Here is an 18,131-nt window from a genome sequence, read left to right as displayed (position 1 = left end):
TCTTCCCTTGCCCCTGAGGAACCCATCAAGTTCAGCCATTTGCTCCCTGAATCTCAAATCTATCCATTTGTCCCCATGCCTAATGCCCTAGTTCAAGTGGCACCTAATCTCCCTCCTGAAGAATTCCGACACCTTCCTAACTGCTCAGCCTCATCTGCGGCTCCTCCACCTGCCCTCCACCCCAGTCCAGGGTGATTTTTTAAAACACAGATACATCACTGCCCTGATGAAAGCCTTCCACAATCTCCCACTGGTTTCAGGACATCAATATCCAGGTTTGATGTGGCCTCTGCCTGCAACACCAGCTCCATCTTGGGCCACACACCACCCCCTGAATCTTGACAAACAAGTCCTGCTGACTTTGCTCTTATCCATGCTCCTTCCCACTAGACATTTCTGCCTGCTATTCCCTCTGCCTGCAGCAGGACCTTCTCAACACCCTTTATTTTATTATGGTAAAATAGACACAACATAAAATATACCATTTTAAGTATACAGTTGTATGGTATTAAATACATTCATGTTGTCATGCAAAAATGCAGAACATGTCACTAGTTTGCATGTCATTCTCATACTAAGGACTATGCTAATCTTCTCTGTATTGTTCCAATTTTAGTCTGTGCCACCGAAGTGAGTACTCATCTTTTCACTATAAAGTCTGACTCATCCTGCAGATCTTAGCTTCAACTCACTTATTCAGGGAAGTCTTCCAAGACCAGGCCCATCCCTGTCAGACAACCCCTTGACTGCACAGTACCCAGCATGAGTGACATGAGCTCCAGAGGGCAGCACTGGGGGCCTAGAGGAGGTAGGCACACAGTAGCTCACTGCACCCTAGTTAAATGAATAAGGAATGAAGGAAGGAAGGAAGAAATGCAATTCTACCCACAGTAAAGACCACCTTGGCATTATTGTAGAAAGCCATGTAGTTCTACATTGTCTTGAACTCCATTCCAGTGTAGGATCTTGGCTTCATCTTTGGAAAACTAAACCAATAGTGAGATAATTTTTTACCTTTTCTCAAAGAGAAAAATTGCAATTCAGACTTTACCTTTCATAAAAGAAGAAAATACCTGATAGTCTTTAAATCGTGTGTTTTCCTTTAATTCTATTTATCAAGATTTCAAAACTATTGAATCTAGACTCAGAGCCCTGCAGCAGTTTGTAATTTCTAAAAACTAATGTAGAGTAGAGCTTATTTTGCATAAGCCTGCAAGACAGTAAGCCTGATCCTGCCCCACAACATCTGCACAAAAGTCTCTATCATCCATCAGGGCTACTAGTAAGGTCTGGAGATGGCTTTCTTCGGAATCTGAGGTTGTCTGCACCCACCATGAAAAGCTTGTCATGCTCACCTCCGGGAAGCCCTGCTATGGGCCAGAAATAGCAGATCTAGGCTTTCATGGGACCAAAGACTCCAACCCTGAGTTACAGCTAGAACAGCTGACACTCACATTACCCTTCACACTTTATGTGTTATTCATAACAGCAGGAGCTAGGGATCAACATCATCATCAACAACAGTCCTAATTTTATAGATGAAGGGAAAACATTCAGACATCAGGCAGCTGGCCCAAGATCTCTCAGCTGGAGCTGGACCAGATTTGGCATCTAGTTTTGATGCCAAAACCCTTGCTTGCTCTTTCCATTTCATTTTGCTCCATACAACATTAACTGCTGCATTTTTAGAGGCAACTTCTATTATAATGGTGTTCTTGAAATGGTATAAATGAAGATTCTCTGGCCAGTGTGCACATGGGCAAAGCCCTAGAAAGTAGAAAGAAATGTGACCTATGTTATAAGACCCTCTATTTTTTTTTTTTTAAGATTTATCCATCCACTCAGAGAGGGAGGGAGAAAAAGAGAGAGAGCATGAGGGGAAGGGGCTGCAGGAGAGAATCTTCAAACAAACTTCCCACTGAGCTGGGAGCCCGACTCAGTGTTCCATCCCACAACCCATGAGATCACAACCTGAGTGGAAAGCAAGAGGTGAACACTTAACCAACTGAGGCACCCCGGTGCCCCTATAAGGCCCTTTAATATGACTGAACACTTAACACTAATAGCACCCTGTGGTTATTCGGTGTGTGTTGACTCACTGGCTGATGAAAAGTCTGAAAGGAGGTATCACATGATGACCAAGACTGTCTGGTAACACACAAAACCCTAAAAAGCCCTGGGCCTATGATCTGTCCTCCAGGCTCCGCCTCCACTGTAGAGAATGTCCTTGTGCAGACACAGGCTGGGAGCTGGTTCATGTCCTGGATATCTGCAGTGTCACTTTATCTTGGGGGGAAAGTTAGAATGCTCTCTGCCTCTAAGCATAGCAGCTTATAGGCAGGTCCCCCAGGTTTCTTCTAAATCCTGTCTGTCCCCACTCTCTTCATGGAGAACGTGGTGAAGAGCACACTAATCTCTTGGATCAAAGCAAGAATGAAATGCATAACACTCCCACTGCAAGATCAGAGTGTGCTGAGATAACCACATGGGCTCTTGGCTGAGGAGGTGATGAGAGAGAGGCGCCTGTCCTGAGGTCACAGACTGAAAGCTTCTGACACCTGTCCCCTTGCCACCACCACCCCTGTCCAGCCTTAGCCCCACTGAGCCAAAGATTCCAGTGACCAAAAATGTCCCTCACTCTGGCATCTCCTATCTCCCCATTAAGTTTTCCTTTTTTTTTTTTTTGTATCTACAAATCTGCCTTTCATCACCTCTGCTGAGTGTTCTCAGCACCACACTCCCTGTGACCCTCACCTCCTCTTCCCTTGGCCACAGCTCATTTCTTTTCATGTCGACTGTCAAAACTCCAACTAGAGCAGAATATAGGTGACTTAGTTTTATTAACACAGCAATGTGTACTACATCCATCCAAACTTTATTATTTACCTTCATCTTATGTTTTCCAAAGCTCCTTTAACAAAGAAATCTTTCCAGGGTTCCTTCATCTTACTTCAGCGGTATCACCTTCCACTTAATTCTGAAAGTACTTCAAATTGTTGGGGGGAGCAGCAAAGGGAGGTGCTTTATATTATTTTCATGATTTTTTAAATTACTGTCACTATCATTATTATTATTATTAAGCATTAATTCCCACTGTGATTCTTATAAAATTCTCTCCTGACATAAAAAATTTCTGCTTTCATATTTCTTGAAATTAATGGTTTTATGGTTGAATTTTGTCAGCTTAAGAGTAATTTCCATTGAACTGCATATTACCATCCATACCTGCTCATTTTCCCCCTAAGGTGTGTGTTTTCGTAAAAGGGCACACTGTGTGTGTAAAGGGCATCAAGAACATGCCTGTGGTCAAGACATGCTTGTTCAGGTATTTATTCCTGTTCTTTAACTTTTCCTTGCCTTTCAGAGAAAATTGATGCTCTGAGAAAACCACAAGTAATTGTAGGGAAATACTAATGATCTTTTGAGGGGAAATTCTTACATACCCATTATCAAGTGCTTACTTGTTTCTAGTACTTATAGTTTAAATCACTTAAAATTATTCATTATCCTGAATTTTGAAGGGCTCATTTAACAAACTTACCGTTGAAATTATGGACTGAATGGAAAAGCTGCAGAAAAGGTATTGAAGACTGGCACACTGAGTTGGAAACACCTGTGCTTCTTTCTTTCCACTAATACTGAAAGGACTAATCTGAAGAAGTCCTGGGGCTGCAAATTATGGCATTTTGTTGAGAATTAGATTTCTTAGTTTACTGAAAGCTAAAAGGATTGCTACACACTGCTATGTGTGATCATTCAGTGTGTGTAGGAGGATTTATGCCTTGTAACAATAACAACAAGCTGTAAATAGTTCTGCAAGCTGAAGGTTGAGGGGCCCATAAGAACAGGAAGCTGGCTAGGGAGGCAGTTGTGGTGATGGGGACACTGTCCTAACCAGACATTTATCATTGTGTAAGTACAAACCTGACTTCTTGGTGCTTCAAAAGTATAAACAAGATGATTTATAGGGACTTGAAATCTAATTTATAAGAACAAACTTAGTATAATGAGATCAACATGCAATTGCTTAGAGACTAAAAACTGTTCCTGGAGAGGAAGCAGTTTCCTTCCACTTCTTTCTCACCCTGTCACTTTGACAAGAGGGGTCCTCAATATTTATGCCAAGGTTTGCTACCATGGAAAAATTCCCCGAAAGCAACTTTAGTATGATTCTCTCATTCTTGCTCTAGTTTGTTCTGTTACCCACCATGGTTATAACAAACCTACTCTGAATATGTAGAGAATTTGTATTCATCTGGAGTCCAAAAGTGGGACGAGGCAACTAGAATTTTTTTTATTTAAATTTTGTTAGTTAGGGTGCCTGGGTGGCTCAGCTGGTTGGGTGTCTGCCTTCGGCTCAGATCCCAGGCTCCTAGGATAAAGCCCCACATTGGGCTCTCTGCTTGGCGGGGAGCCTGCTTCTCCCTCTCCCTCTACCTGCCGCTCTGCCTACTTGTGCTCTCTCTTTCTGTCAAATAAATAAATAAATAAATAAATAAATAAATAATAAATAAAATCTTTTAAAAAATAAATAAATTGTATCAGTTAACGTACAGTGCAATATTGGTCTCTGGAGTAGATTTCAGTGATTCATCACTTACATACAACACCCAGTGCTCATCAGAACAAGTGCCCTCCTTAATATCCATCACCCGCCTAGCCCATTCCCCATCCACCTCCTTCCATCAACCTTCAGTATGTTTTCTATCGTTAAGAGTCACTTGTGGGCTTGTTTCTCTTCTTTTTTTCTTTTTCCCCTTCCCATATGTTCATCTGTTTTCTTTCTTAAATTCCACACTGAGTGAGATCATATGGTATTTGTCTTTCTCTGAAAGACTTATTTCAGTTAGCATAATACATTCTAGCTCCATCCACATCATTGCAAATGGCAAGATTTCATTCTTTTTGTTGGCTGAGTAATATTCCACCGTGTGTGTGTGTGTGTGTGTGTGTGTGTGTGTGTGTGTGTGTGTGCCATATCTTCTTTATCCATTTATCAGTCAATGGACATTTGGGGTCTCTCCATAGTTTAGTTATTGTTGGTAATGCTACTATAAACATCAGGGTGCATGTACACCTTTGAATCAGTATTTTTTTTAAAGATTTTATTTATTTATTTGACAAGGAAAGAGACACAGTGAGAGAGGGAACACAAGCAGGGGGAGTGGGAGAGGGAGAAGCAGGCTTCCTGCAGAGCAAGGAGCCCGACACGGGGCTCGATCCCAGGACCCTGGGATCATGACCTGAGCCGAAGGCAGTCACTTAACAACTGAGCCACCCAGGCGCCCCTGAATCAGTATTTTTGTATCCTTTGGGTAAATACCTAGTAGTACAAATGCTGAATCATAGAGTAGTTCTATTTTTAACTTTTTGAGGAAACTCTATACTGTTTTCCAGAGTGGCTGCACCAGTTTGCATTCCCACGAACAGTGCAAGAGTGTTCCCCTTTCTCTACATCTTCACCAATACCTGTTGTTTCTCATGTTGTTAATTTTAGCCATTCAGACAGGTGTGAGGTGGTATCTCATCATGGTTTCGATTTGTATTTCCCTGATGATGAGTGATGTTGAGAATCTTTTCATGTGTCTGTTAGCCATCTGGATGTCTTCTTTGGAAAAGTGTCTATTCAGAGACAACTAGAAATTTAATAACATAGTATTACTTGCATATTTTACTATCAGACCTAAATATGTTCTAATTTAAATAATGCCCATACACAGCACTCAACACTGGTTTTCCAGGTTAGAACATAAGATATAAAGAACCTCAAACATTTCAATCATTTATAGTTGTGAACTATATTACTCAAATATAACCACTAACCCTGGAGACAGATATTATCTGTTTTGTATAACAAATTACCCCAAAATTTATTGGTTTAAAACAACAATAAACATTAATATCTCTTGCAGTTTTGTGGGAGCAGCTTAATCAAGTGGTCCTGGCTCCAGATCTCTCACAAGGTTGTAGTCAGGGCAGATCTGATGGTTTGATAGGCTGGAGTCATCATGTCCAGTCCACATTATGGTGGCGAGGCATTAAGCTCCATATATTGAAGGGAGGAGTGTCAAATAATTTGCAGGCATGCTTTTAAAGTATACATGGTTATAAATAAATGTAAATTATTTTTAAATCCTTATAGCTTATTTTTAGGTACAACTTATATAAAATAAAATTCATAAATCTTAAGGGTACAGCTGAGTGACTTTTTACTTCAGTATCTACCTCTGTAACCATCACCTAGATCAAAATATATATCATTTTCAGCTCCATCATGTGAATTCCTTTGATTTTTTATGTACACAATCACCATCTACAAATAAAGCCATCTTTAATTCTTCCTTTTTGATTTATATTTTTCATTTCTTTTTCTTGACTTTCTGTACTATCAGGACTTCCAGTACAAGATTGAATAGAATGTGATGTGAGTGGACATCCTTGTCTTTTTCTTGACTTAGAAGGAATACATTTGATATTTCACCATGTTTATCTCTAGGTTGTTTTATAGATAACTTTTATCAGATTGAGGGATTTCCACTCCTAATTCAATTAAGCTTTGGCAGTACAAATGTAAATGGAATAACAACTTATGATTTTACAACTGCCCATAGCTTTAAACATTAGTCAGGGTATATCCTTTATCTAATTTAGAGAAAAATTATGCCAGGTCTTCACACGAAAAAATATTGTGCAGGCAGTCCTCAATTTCCAAATATATTGATCTTAAAATGTACCTTTTTTGGTCAGTTCTTTGGAAATTGCAAGACTTTTTCATATGGAAGCTTAATTATGCTTGGTGCTTAATTATAGAGGTCAACTACAAAAATGTATATTGACTCTACCTTAAGTGCAAGTTATGGTCTGTGCTACTGGTGGGGGTGGCCTTGGGGTTTTGAGGAGAAATGGGAAGGAGAACAGATGAAACCCACCAGCAGCAGCAGCATGTGGGGAGGGCAGTGCTCACCAGCACAGGCTCCCAGAAATGCCCCAAAGCTAGATGTGGCAGACATTTGTGAATCAGTATCATGTGAATCGGGGCTCTCTGAACCCTGCCACATGTGGTAAAGAATTTTTAAGTGTCTCAATACACAACTTACATAGCTCCAAAAGCAATAAATTATAAAATGAGACCATTTGAATAGCACTGACAAAATGTTCTCAAATTTGTTGTCACACTTACTCTTCAGAGCAGTCCTGTGAGGTTGACATTTTACAGAAGAGGACACCGAAGCTTAGAAATATTCAATGACTTGCCCAAGATCTCCCAGCTTATAAGGACTGCACCCAGGATCTGATCCAAGACTCAGGCCATGCAATCTTTTTGCTGCATTCTTTTGGTAACTTTTAATAATTTTTTAATTGCTGTAGCTGGGGTGTTCATGCTTAAAGTAACTTTGCTTAGCATAAATTGAAGGAAGTGTTTTAGATTCCCAGCTCTTGATCATAGTTCATTTAGCCATTTGGTTGAACAAATAAATGAATTCTTTCTTCCTCCTCCAGCACATGCTCCTTCATCACATTTTAAGAATTCTGCTCTAGGCACCGAGGTATGAGAGTGTAATAAAGCTGATAAGACAATAATTCTATAATTTAGCAATTACTCTAAATACAACCCACCTAATAATGAATGAAATGAATAATAATGAATGAAAATCACTCAGCATTATTATTTCACTCATGTCAGCATATCTGTTTCCCTGTCTTGGCACTGTTAGAGCCATGACTAATTCTTCAGATAACAAGTCTCAATTTACTAGTACTTCCTAAGGTACATGTTGGCATCATCCTTGTTTTTCAAATTAAAAAAAAAAAAAACACACAGAACACACACAAGGACACTGTAGCACATTTTAGATGTCAGATTGATTTTCATAGTAAGTGGTAGCCTGCAGTGCTGCTCAAAGGGCTCCTTTGATACCAAACAAGCAGGCAGTGGTGAGCCAGGTGAGGATGTCTCAGGTGTCCACGTAGAGTAAAAGTATTGTTTACCACAGGACACTCACATGAGGAGACAGAGGAGAATGGCATCAGAGTGCAGAGGGACCTGGTGAGCTCATCACTGGTTTCTGAGGTGACTGCAGATCCATCTGAAGGGCTGGTCAGAGGGTACCTGCCTGGGCTGGATGTGTGCCAGGGTAGCTGTGAGGTACAGACCCAGCAAGGACAACAAAGGGGGATCTCAGTGTTTACATAATAAATGGTGATCTCTAAGGAAGACAGACTCACATTTTCTCAAGGTTTTCTATTTGTATCAGATGCACTCAGTGTCAAATTTGAAAGGGCATCTTTCCAAAGGCCATTAATACTAGTCTTGTTTGCTCTGTAAACAAGGACTACAGGCTCCAAAGTCATTTTGTCATTACTCCTTGGATTCTGAATGTTCAAGTAGAGCTGATTCCTCTGTTTTTATTACTATTACTCTTAAATCAATGATTGGATCATCCCATGAAACCCGAGGGTTCATAGCAAAGATTGAGTTTTCCAAAAGTTGCAGCAAGGTTTGAGTTTGGCTTTCACCTCCTTAATTTTCTGATGTTGCCTTAGGGATGAAACCAGTGATCTAAACAGTTGGTAGGTAGGATTTAGAAGGCTCTTTCAGGGCTCTAGACAGTCTGAAAGCTTTTTTTTTTTTCCATTTCAACTCCTCCAGACATTTATATTGGAGTGTCCCTGACATGGCTTTTATGACTATCTATCTAGGTTTCAGATGGCTCCCCTGTCTATCATGCAGTCAGGCATAAGTCATTTCCCACAGGTAGAAGGGTGACAGGTACCCCAACCCCCTACCCCGGGAAGATCAGAGGATGAACCCTAAGGAGGATTTGGTCCTTACTGGAGGTCATCACAGAAGAGTCTGTCCTTTCATCATTCTCTGACAAGTGATTTCTTGAGCCAATTACTTTCTTTTTTAAAAAAGATCTCTGTAAGATATCAGGAGAAATGAATTTTAGACTCTTCCACCAGGCATTTTTTCAAGTGCTTTCCAATAAAATTTTCATCGTTTATCACACTCTCATCTATTTTCAGTTTGTGGAATTCTCCAAGCTCCAGTTTACATTTCTGCATGCTCTATTTTTGTCCTTTGAGATAATGCTTTCAAAGCTTTGCCATTCTGCTGTGAGGGCTATGTCTTACTCATATCAAAAGAATTAATGCCAAGGGAGGCAAGGTTCCAGTTGTTTAATTTGGAAAAGCTTGTTGTTCATTCCTCTGAAGTCCTGCTTGAGACCGGTTTATCAAGTTCCTACATGTGATTTCTTATGCCTCTTACATCTGAGTACAAAAGTAGGCATCGGTAATCATTTTATCAAATAAACTGACTCAGAACTTCAATAAAGACTAATACAAGTATGTTAAGACCTGAATTTTTTTCTACTCTATTACTTTGTTGTTTAATTACTAATTTATAGTTAAGGAGCAGATTAAAAAAGAGTACTATAGAGTCAGATAGTAAAGAAAGTGGTTAAACTCTGGCACGGGAAACCTTTCAATAAACATTTTAAAAGGGCACAGATTAAGACTGAATGATGGAGAGAAAAAAACCACAGGCTTTGATTTTTCTCATTACTTCTCAATCTCTTTCCATTTTTTACTGTTTGGGCCTCCTTAGCGAAGGGGTTTTGTTTTGTTCTTCTCTAATTCTCACTCATCCATAATTTCAAAATAGTTAGGTCAGAAATGTCTTAAATGAGAAAAAGCTCATGTCTATTTAGATTTCTACTCACTCCACAGAACTTGAGTTTCATATAATTTGAAAGTCTTCTATTACCTACTACTCTGAGTGTTCTCTAATTGTTAATAATGGTTCACTAAATGTCAGATGTTCATCTAGTGATTTATGCTCTTGTTTCACAGATTTCCTTAATCACTTTTACATAAATCCAAGAAATAGTAAGTTGAAGTATTGGATGCTTTGGAAGATTTATCATTAGTTTATAATCTCTTCTGATGAGACCTGAAGTGCCCAACCAACAGAAATGAAGCAGTATCTTTGTCACAGGACCCCGCCTTAGAAGAGGCCATGTTTCCAGTGTCAGGCCAATAGATGCAAAAGAGTCCACCTACTTCCTAGGAATGAGTGCTCTGCAGCAAGAAAATGTGTTATTCTCTCAACCTTTCCTGGGGTTTCAAATACACTAGTTACAAATAACAACATGATATCCTTTTCTGTTTTTTTTTTATTGAAGTATACTTGACATACATCATATTAGTTTAGGTTGTACAACATAATCATTTGTCACTTGTGTATATTGTGAAATTATCACCTGGCACCATACAAAGTCATAAAAAAAATTTTCTGTGATCAGAACTTTTAAGATTTATTTTCTTAGCAACTTTCAAATTTGCACTACAATAATATTGACTACAGTCACCATGGTGTACATTACCTCCCCATGACTTAATTATTTCATAGCTGGAAGTTTGTACTTCTTGATCCCCTTCACCCATTTCATCCACTCTCCCAACTCCCTTCCCTCTAGCAATCTGGTTTTTTGTGTGTGTCTATGAGTTTGGTTTCACTTTGTTTTGTGTGTTCATTAGTTTTGCTTTTTATGTTCCACATATAGGTAAATCATATGGTATTTGTCTTTATCTGAGTTATTTCACTTAGCATAATGCCCACAAAGTCAATCCATGTTGTTGCAAATGGCAAGATTTCATTCTTTTTTATGGCTGAGTAGTATTCCATTGTGTGTGTGTATGTGTGTGTGTGTGTGTATCATCTTCTTTATCCATTCATCCACTGATGGACATTTAGGTTGTTTTCATATCTTGGCTATTGTAAATAATGCTGCAACAAACATAGGGATACATATACCTTTTCAAATTAGTATTTTTATGTTCTTCAGATAAATACTCAGAAGTGAAATTGCTGAATTGTATGGTAGTTTTTTTTTTTAATTTTTGAGGAACCTCCATACCATTTTCCATAGTGGCTGCAACAATTTATATTCCTACCAACAGTGCACAAGAGTTTCCTTTACTCCACATCCTCACCAACACTTGTCATTTCTTATACTTTTGATAATAGCCATTCTGACAGGTGTGATGTGATATCTCATTGTGGTTTTGATTTGCATTTCCCTGACAATAGGGGATGTTGAGCACCTTTTCATATACCTGTTGGCTGTTTCTATATCTTTAGAAAAATGTCTACTCATGTACTTCACACCCATTTTTAAATTGTTTTGTTTTTGTTTATTATTGAGCTATATGAATTTTTTATATATTTTGGATTTAGCCCCTTAACAAATATATGGTTTGCAAATATTTTCTCTTATTTCACAGGTTGCTTTTTCATTTTCATTTTAGATGCCCAGTATGGGCAGTGCAACATTGAGTCCCTGGCAGCACTTCCAATCAGAATACATGTGCCTGATGTTTCAGCTACACACAAACATCACTCATGGAATTAAATTTTCCCCAAGCCCAAACTACCTTCTAGTTTGGAAGCACCTATACCACTCATTTCTCTAGAGATGTGGTTCTCAATCCTTGTACCTTCCAAGAGATATTTGGCAATGTCTGAAGACATTTTTGGTGGTCACAATTGGGGAGGTAATAGGGATGTTACTAAACATCCTACAATACATAAGATGGCTCCTACAACAGAGAATTATCTAACCCAGCTAGCTCTTTTAGCTGTGCAACTGCATGCTGCCGACCCAACTCTCATCCAGCCTCCACTGCCATATGCAAACTCATGGAGAAGCCCTGTAGCCAGATCAGTGCACAATGACAGTGTCAATCCTCTGACTTTGGTCTTCTTCAATATTGTGTTGACTATTCTGTATCTTTTGCCTCTCTATATAAACTTTAGAATCAGTTTGTCAATACCAACAAAATAACTTTTGAGATTTTTTACTGGGATTATGTTGAATTTCTTAACCAAGTTGGGAATAACTTACATTTTGACAATATTTAGTCAACATTGAGTTCATATTCCAAAATATGAACATAGAATTTCTCTCCATTTATTTAGATTTTTGATTTCCTTATCAGTTTTTTTGTTTTCCTTCAAATAAATCATATACATATTTAATTTTATTTGTACCTAAGTGCTTCGTTTTCTTGATGCTAATGAAAATGGTGTCATGTTTTTTTATTCCAAATTCCAGTTGTTCATTGTTAGTAAATAGAAAAGCAACTGACTTTTGTATATTGACCTTATATCTTGTAACCTTGCTATAATTGCTTATTAGTTCCAGGAATGTTTTTGTCAATTCTTTCAAACTTTCTACATAAACAATCATGTCATCTGTGAACAAAGACAGTTTTATTTCTTCCTGTCCAATATGTATACATTGTATTTCTTTTCTTATCTTATTGCCTCAGTTAGGACTTCCAATACAATGTTGAATAGGAGTGATGAGAGGATACCTCCTTGCCTTGTTCACAATCACTAAATATGATGTTATGTGTATGTTTTTTGTGAAAGTTCTATATTGACTTGGGGAATTTCCCTCCATTCCTAGTTTGTTGAGAGTTTTTAATAATGAATGATTAAAATCATGATTATTAAATGATTTTTCAGCATCTATGTGATCATATAATTTCTCTCTTCTTTAGTCTATTGATGTGATGAATTGCATTAATTTTTGAATGTTGAATCAGCTTCACATACCTGGAATAAATCCCACTTGGTTGTGGTGTATAATTCTTTGAATTCCCTGTTGGATTCAATGTGCTTATATTTTGTTGAGGATTTTTGCACCTATATTGAGTGATATTGGTCTGTAGTTTTCCTTTCTCATAATATCTTTCTTTAGTTTTCGTAATAGGATAATGCTAGCCTTATGGAATGGATTTTTTTTTAAAGATTTTATTTATTTGACAGAGAGAGTATGAGCAGTGGGAGTGGCAGGCAGAGGGAGAAGCAGGCTCCCCACTGACCAGGGAGTCGATGCAGGACTCGATCCTGCAACTCCAGGATCATGACCTGAGCTGAAGGCAGTCACTCAACCAACTGAGCCACCCAGGCACCCGCCTTATAGAATGGATTAAGAGAGTCCTCGAGACGTTGGTGCTCTGTGGTGTTGGAATCTCGTTGCTTGTCGGCCTGTGCACGTGTTCGTGGACATGGCCTCAACCGACTACCCAACAAGCAACCCAAAGCTATGGGGCCTACCCCACCCAGACTGGGCAGGGCTATTCCCAGCAGAGCAATCAGCCCTATGGACAGCAGAGTTACAGTGGTTACAGCCAGTCAGCAGACACTTCAGGCTATGGCCAGAGCAGCTATGGTTCTTCTTCTGGACAGACCCAGAACACAGGCTATGGCACTCAGTCAGCTCCCCAGGGATATGGCTCAACCGGTGGCTATGGCAGTAGCCAGAGTTCTCAGTCATCTTATGGGCAACAGTCCTCTTAACCTGGCTATGGCCAGCAGCCAGCCCATAGCAGCACCTAGGGAAGTTATGGTAGTGGTTCTCAGAGCAGCAGCTACGGGCAGCCCCAGAGTGGGGCTATGGCCAGCAGTCTGGCTATAGTGGACAGCAGCAAGGCTATGGACAGCAGCAAAGCTCTTATAATCCTCCTCAAGGCTATGGACAGCAGAACCAGTATAACAGTAGCAGTGGATGTAACTATAGCCAAGATCAGTCCTCCATGAGTGGTGGTGGCGGTGGCTATGGGGGAGGCAAGCAGGACTGTGGGGGCCACGGCTGGGGTGGTGGCGGTGGTTACAACTGCAGCAGCGGTGGCTATGAACCCAGAGGTTGTGGAGGTGGCTGTGGAGGCAGAGGTGGCATGGGCAGAAGTGACCATGGTGGCTTCAATAAATTTGGTGGCCCTCGGGACCAAGGATCACGTCATGACTCTGAACAGGTAATTCAGACAACACCATCTTTGTGTAAGACTTGGGTGAAAATGTTACAATTGAGTCTGTGGCTTATTACTTCAAGCATACTGGTATTATTAAGACAAATAAGAAAACAGGACAGCCCATGATTAATCTGTACACAGGGAAATGGGCAAGCTGAAGGGAGAGGCAACAGCGTTGTTTGATGACTCACCTTCTGCTAAAGCAGCTATTGACTGGTTTGATAGTAAAGAATTCTCTGGGAATCCCATCAAGGTCTCATTTGCTATTGGGCAAGCAGACTTCAATCGGGATGGTGGCAATGGTTGTGGAGGCCGAGAGCAAGGAGGACCCGTGGGCCGTGGAGGCTATGGAGGTGGTGGCAGTGGTGGTGGTGGCCGGGGAGGATTCCCTAGTGGAGGAGATGGTGGCGGCGGCCAGCAGCAAGCTGGTGACTGGAAGTGTCCAAACCCTATATGTGAGAACATAAACTTCTCTTGGAGGAATGAATGCAACCAATGTAAGGCCCCTAAACCAGATGGCCCAGGAGGGGGACCAGAAGGCTCTCATATGGGGGGTAACTATGGAGATGATCATCATGGTGGCAGAGGAGGCTATGATCGGGGTGGCTACTGAGGCTGAGGCAGGGACCATGGGGGCTTCCAAGGGGGCCGGGGTTGTGGGGACAGAGGTAGCTTTGGCCCTGGCAAGATGGACTCCAGGGGTGAGCACAGACAAGATCGCAGCTCCCTCCGATCATATTAGGTCATATTAGCTTGGCTCCTGAGGTTCTGCAACAGCTTTTCTTCTTGTACTCAGTGTTACCCTCATTATTTTGTAACCTTCCAACTCCTGATCAGCCATGGGTTTTTTGTGTAGGACTATGTAATTGTAACCATACCTCTGGTTCCCATTAAAAACCATTGTTTTAGTTAAAAAAAAAAGAATGGATTAAGAAATATTCCCTCTGCTTCTAGTTTCAGAAAGCAATTGTAGGGAATTGGTATCATTTCTTTCTCAAATATTTGGCACAACTCAGTGAAACCACCTAGACTTGGTGCTTCCTGTTTTGTAATATTATTAATTACTGATTCAATTTATTTGGTAGATGCAAGCCTAGGCAGATTATCTGTTTCTCCTTGTATAAGTTTTGGTAGAGTATGGCTTTCAAAGAATTGGTTTATTTCATCTAAGTTACAAAACTTATGGCCATAGAGTTTTCATAAAATTCCTTTATTATCCTTTTAATGTCCATGAGATCAGTAGTGATGGTCCCTCTTTCATGTCTCACATTAGTGATTTATGTTTTCTCTCTATTTTTCTTGGTTAGCCTGTATTAAGAAGTGATGGGTATTAAGGAGGGCACATGTTGTGATGAGCACTGGGTATTATATGCAACTAATGAATCACTGAACACTACATCCAAAACTAATGATGTACTATATGTTGGCTAACTGAACATAATTAAAAAAAAGAAATTTAAAGTTTATTTTTACATAAAAACAAGCGTAAGTATATTTATTAAAACAACTCATTTGTGGCAGTTCCAGCTCTATCATCAGTCTCCCTGGGGCCCAGGCTCTGCTCTTGGGTAGAAAACTTGAGCAGTACTTCAACATACACCCACCAAAAGTATTACATTTCTTCTTTCCCCTAAAATGTGGAACTGCAGGAAATCTTTCCACTGAAAGATAGCATTGTCTAGGCCCATGAATTAACACAGAGAATATATGACATTTCATACTTATGAGAATATGTTGTGGCTTTTGTGATTTTGTGGCACTTGATGAAACTGAGAACATTTTGTAGTTTTTGTGACTTTAAGAATCTGGCAAGATTACACAGGCTTCTCACTGAGCATTGGTGTAACAAGCCTTCAACATCCCCAGTCTCAAAAGTCAAAGAAAAACCTGGGTAGGAGGCAGGGTGTATTGGTTAGAAGGATGAAAACGGAAGTGAAAACCAATCTATCTCACTGCTGGGTGATGAAAGAGACATGTAAATTTGAGCTTATACAGATGCTTCCTCTCCACACATTGCTGTAAATACACACAGAGGCTGGAGAGAAAACAAGATTCACACAATCCCCAAAAGGATTGGAAAAGTCATCTCTTATCCATTTCATCTTTTCATGTAAAGATAAAACTATGGCATAAAGTTACATCAGCAAGTATTTAAAAGATTTTAAATATCGATTAGTAACATATGGTCCACATATTACTAATATTTTATATGAAAGTGGACATATAAAATTTATATGGTAACGACTACAACATTTCACAAATATTAAAAGGATCTCATTGTTTTCCTCTTATAATATAATAAGAAATTCTAATATAAGAATACTTTATTGCCCGTCTAGTGCAATAAAAATTTTTAAGTAAATTTGAATATTATGAACTAAATTCTGTCTTCAAAATCTTAAGATTTATACAATGAAAGCTCACTATACAGCACTAACTTGCAACCATTAATATAAAGTGATTTCACTGTATTTAGGAATTATTCAGTTATTTGACTTTCTCTTACTTGGAAATTTTAATACAAATTTTTCCACCTAGGATCAAAATAAGCACATAAATCTCAACTACATTATAGTTGTTTTTATTTTATTATATTGTACAATCTTTCATACTTGTTTTTTTCAAAATGACTTTAAAGTGTTTATTTGCCACTCAAAACAGCTCAGTGAAATGAATATCCTTCATCTTTTTTTCCACTCTTGAATGCTGTTGGAAATGAAATACAGTGACGAATGTTCTACTGGAAAAAAACAAATACTGGAGGGATTTTTGAATTTTCTGATTTAATTCATTTATTTTACAAGAAACTTGAGACCAATACAAATGATTCTTTCTGATTGTCTTCCTACTCTAACCCATGCTTTATTCACCACATTTTGCTAATATTTGTTCCAAATGTTTTAAATGTGTGTCATTACTAAGGTGTACAACTTCAATTCCTTATCTAATACATAAACTCTTGATTATTTGGAAGATGATTATCTAACTTGTATATTTTTCAGGTCTTTTACTTCACCTGTTTAATCACAAATAGTCTTTTGGTCTTTTAACAAAATCTTCATGTTGCCAATTGAAAGGTAAGTTATTTGTGGTTAGTAACATTCTTTAAAGGATTGAGTATAGAAAGGTTTTTCAAACTGATAGCTTGGTAAAGTTTTAATCTATATATGTAGGTTTCAATTAAGTATGATGTTGTCTCTAGCCCCCATTTTCATAACAAATAGAGTTGACTACAAAGATATCAAATAGTAAACCAAGATATTGGCCTACTGTGAAACACAAAAGCCCTTTAAAAAAACACAAATATGTACATTTTACTTGCCAAATTAACAACTTGAGAGAATGAATGAGTATGGTTGATTACATTAACTCATAAATGGTATCAATAGTCAACAATTACAATTGTACACTTATACAAAATTGGATTAAAAATCAAACATAAGCGGTACCTGGGTGGCTCAGATGGTTTAGCATCTGCCTTTGGCTAAGGTCTTTTCTGATTTGTTTAGTGTATACTTTATGGGGATGTTGTTACCCTGTTACCCTGTTAGCATTTTGTTCTCCCATTCACCTATTCTCCTCTGGACAAAATGACAAGACAGAAAAAATCACTGGCAGTACCGACTGCCAGGGACCTAACTGATATGGACATTAGTAAGATGTCGGAACTAGAGTTCAGAATGATGATTTTAAAGATACTAGCTGGGCTTGAAAAAAACATGGAAGTTATTAGAGAAACACTTTCTGGAGAAATAAAAGAACTAAAATCTAACCAGTCGAAATCAAAAAGGCTATTAACAAGGTGCAATAAAAAATGGAAGCTCTAACTGCTAGGAAAAATGAGGCAGAAGAGAGAATTAGTGATATAGAAGACCAAATGATGGAAAATAAAGAAGCTGAGAAAAAGAGAGAGAAACAACTACTGGATCACAAGGGCAGAATTCGAGAGATAAGTGATACCATAAGACAAAACAACATTAGAATAATTGGGATCCCAGAAGAAGAAGGAAGAGAGAGAGGGGCAGAAGGTATATTGGAGCAAATCATAGCAGAGAACTTCCCTAATTTGGGGAAGGAAAAAGGCATCAAAATCCAGGAGGCACAGAGAACCCCTCTCAAAATCAATAAAAATAGGTCAATACCCCGACATCTCATAGTAAAGCTTACAAGTCTCAGAGACAAAGAGAAAACCCTGAAAGCAGCTTGGGAGAAGAGATCTGCAACCTACAATGGTAGAAACATTAGATTGGCATCAGACCTGGCAGGCCAGAAAGGACTGGCATGATATATTCAGAGCACTAAATGAG

The 18,131-nt window shown here is 38.9% G+C and overlaps 1 non-coding gene and 1 pseudogene across 1 annotated transcript; one reads left to right on the top strand and one right to left on the bottom strand.

The window, feature by feature from the left end:
* Positions 1-532: 532 nt before the first annotated feature.
* Positions 533-635, bottom strand: LOC112808588 (U6 spliceosomal RNA). The gene has a single exon (XR_003204395.1). It is a non-coding gene; the product is annotated as a U6 spliceosomal RNA (small nuclear RNA).
* Positions 636-11,522: 10,887 nt separating this feature from the next.
* On the top strand, positions 11,523-14,566 carry LOC141369908 (RNA-binding protein FUS pseudogene; annotated as a pseudogene).
* Positions 14,567-18,131: the final 3,565 nt, after the last annotated feature.

This window comes from Callorhinus ursinus, unplaced genomic scaffold (genome assembly GCF_003265705.2).
Source record: "Callorhinus ursinus isolate GAN/ISIS: 27379988/994484 unplaced genomic scaffold, GSC_fseal_2.0 scaffold39, whole genome shotgun sequence".
NCBI classification, from domain to species: domain Eukaryota; kingdom Metazoa; phylum Chordata; class Mammalia; order Carnivora; family Otariidae; genus Callorhinus; species Callorhinus ursinus.
This window is presented reverse-complemented; position numbering and strand designations above follow the sequence as displayed.